Source organism: Helianthus annuus, chromosome 8 (assembly GCF_002127325.2).
Source record: "Helianthus annuus cultivar XRQ/B chromosome 8, HanXRQr2.0-SUNRISE, whole genome shotgun sequence".
NCBI lineage: Eukaryota > Viridiplantae > Streptophyta > Magnoliopsida > Asterales > Asteraceae > Helianthus > Helianthus annuus.
The window spans coordinates 6,992,757-6,995,834 of NC_035440.2; the positions used below are offsets into that span (position 1 = coordinate 6,992,757).

Sequence of the window (3,078 nt, forward strand, 5' to 3'; positions counted from 1 at the left end):
TTTTCTTCCCAACTCCGAATTTCACCTCATCGTCCCCATATCTCAAAGTCAGTGTCCCGTCATTCATGTCTACCACTGCTTGTGCTGTGGCAAGGAAGGGTCTCCCTAGGATAAGGGGGACCTCGGTGTCTTCCTCCATGTCGAGTATGACAAAGTCAACTGGATAAACGAATCTGCTTACCCTAACCAAGACATTCTCGATGACACCTTGTGGGAACTTGACTGATCGATCAGCTAGTTGTATGCTTATTTTTGTAGGGCTCGTGGTTCCCAAGCCAAGCCTTTTGAACATCGATGAGGGCATGAGGTTAATGCTAGCCCCTAAGTCGGCCAAGGCATTGCGAACGGGTGATTCCCCTATTGAGCATGGAATCGTGAAACTCCCGGGATCGATTTTCTTTTGGGGTAGTTTATTGAGTACAAGGGCAGAGCATTCTTCGCCTAAATTAACTAATTGCAAATTTTCAATTTTCTTTTTATGTGTAAGGAAGTCCCTCATAAATTTAGAGTATTTGGGCATTTGGGTTAGGACTTCGATAAAAGGAATATTGACATGCAATTGTTTTAACAGACTTTCGAATTTTGCGAATTGCTCATTGGTCTTCTGACGAATTAACCTACCGGGGTACGGAACTCGAGGAGCCTTGGTAGGCTCTGGTGATGGGGGAGAGTTCTTTTCCTGCAGATGTGTTGGCATTGTTTCTTCCGTTGGTGGAGGTACTTCTGCAGGCCCCACGGTGCGGTTTCGTAGTGTGATGAGGTGAACTTGCGCCTTTGGGTTTGTTTCGGTATTGCTAGGTAATGCGCCTTGCGGTCTCTCGGAAAAATTTTGTGCTAGTTGATTTATTTGTTTTTCTATGTTTTGAATGCTAGCTTGTTGATTCCTAAAATTAGATTCTAATTGTAGAAATCTTTCCGAGTTTTTCTTATCAGTGTCGGAGACGAGGCGAGATATAGTATCTTCGAGCCTTTCTCGTCCACCTTGTTGTTGAGTGAAATTTTGTGACTCATTTCTTGATTGCTGAAAGTTTGTTCGTTGGGTTTGTTGGTTACTACTATTGCCGGTTTCCCTCCAACCAAGGTTTGGGTGGTTTCGCCATCCTTGGTTGTAAGTTCCCGTTGGAGGACCCGACGGCCTAGGTCTATTATCAATGTAGTTTACCATTTCTTGTTGATCGTCCGTTTCTTTCATGCAACTCCAATTTTCATGTGACCCACCACACCCTTCACAAGCCATAACCGAGACTGTTTTTGTCATTTCTAATTTTTTTATTTTTGAAGAAAGGGCCTCGATTTGGGCTTGTAAAGAGGTGCTTTCGTCGACCTTATGGGCGCCCGGGGCGATAGATTTATTTCCCCGGGGAGTGTGCCATTGAAAATTGGTTTGAGCAATTTCCTCAATCTGATTATATATTTCGTGTGGGCGTCGATTACCTAAAAGTCCCCCGGAGCTAGAATCAAGTGTCTGCCTAGTGTGTGGCAACAATCCATTGTAGAAAGTGGATACTTGTTGCCATATTGCGAGGCCGTGATGGGGACACTTGCGTAATAGCTCCTTGAACCTTTCCCATGTTTCATATAAGGATTCCCCGTCCTCTTGCGAGTATGTATTAATTTCAGCCATTAATTTAGCAGTTTTAGAAGGAGGGAAATACTTATATAGAAACTTTTGGGCTAGTTCATCCCAGGTGTTTACCGATCCAGCTGGGAGGGTGTTGAGCCAAGCTTTCGCTCGGTCTTTTAGTGAGAATGGAAACATACGGAGGCGGATGGCGTCGTTTGATGCTCCATTGATCCGAAAGGTATCACATATTTCTAAGAAATTAGTTATATGTAGATGAGGATCCTCGTCCGCAAGCCCGTGGAAGGTTGCGGAGTTTTGGAGCATTTGTATCAAATGCGGTCGAAGTTCGAAGTTATTGGCTTCGACATTCGGAGCATTGATAGCGGCGCCTAGATTACCTACGGTGGGCCGTAGATAATCCATAAGGGTACGTTGGTCCGCCATTGGGGGTGGATCACCCGAAACCTTCTCTTGGTTTTTGGCTTTTAACCTTTTTCTGAGAAAGCGTTCGGGTTCTTCTAGCGGTTCCTTTATGTCTTTATTGGAACTGGAGCTCATACACTACGTGAGGACGGCGTCGGGTTCCAAGTCCTGCAATAAAAACAGAAAAGAACGTTGGTCAGAAGGTTCACCACGGCCCCGTATTGAGCGAACACGGCCCCGTGGTCGGAATTACAGTGATTGTTTTTCAGATCCCAGTTACTGGAAGTTGGACACGGCCCCGTGTTGCACCGGCACGGCCCCGTGGTCAGCCTTCTGTAACTTGAAAAACAAAAAACTGCCAGTAACGTTGCTGAGCACGGCCCGTGTCCGACCAGGCACGGCCCCGTGCTGAGCTCTGCAGAAGCTAAAAATCTAAGAAAATCCTAAAAAAAATTAAAGAAAAATAAAAATATGATTAGGCCGTTGATTCCTAACTTTCTTAAAATCCTTGTGTCCCCGGCAACGGCGCCAAAAACTTGATGTGTGTGTAGTGTAATATATTTTTAGATATATATTTAAGCCCTTTTTACACTTTTAGCCAAGTTTTAAATTTATAAAACACGATATTCACTAACACTAAACACACATATGGGCAAGTGCACCCATCGTGGACGTAGTATAGTGTTGGTAAGATACCGAGGTCGTCCAAGGACACACGAGCTTTTAATACCGGTTTATCCTCAACGTCTAATCAAATCAAAAAGGTTAGAAAAATGTTTTAAACTAAGAAAAATAAAAACTAACTAAATGCTGAAAATAAAAATAAAATAAAAACAGATAGACAAGATGAATCACTTGGATCCGACACGTGTATTAGTATAACCTTTGATTATTTTCGCACTTTTGCACTTGTTTAAGAGATTATCTTAGTTATTGTAGTAGGCCCCTCTTTTGAAGGCGACGTTACCCTCAACCCAGTAGTTTGAGTCAGCAAGGATACAATCCTAAAGGGTCGGATTATTGAAAGATAATGAATTAAGTTATTAATGCAAATTATGGTAGGCCCCGCTTTTGGCGGCGACGTTACCCTC

The 3,078-nt window shown here is 43.4% G+C and overlaps 1 non-coding gene across 1 annotated transcript; it reads left to right on the top strand.

Annotated features, from left to right (window-relative positions):
* Positions 1 to 1,523: 1,523 nt before the first annotated feature.
* Positions 1,524 to 1,630, top strand: LOC118481543. Its single transcript, XR_004865752.1, has one exon. It is a non-coding gene; the product is annotated as a small nucleolar RNA R71 (small nucleolar RNA).
* The last annotated feature ends 1,448 nt before the right edge of the window (positions 1,631 to 3,078 follow it).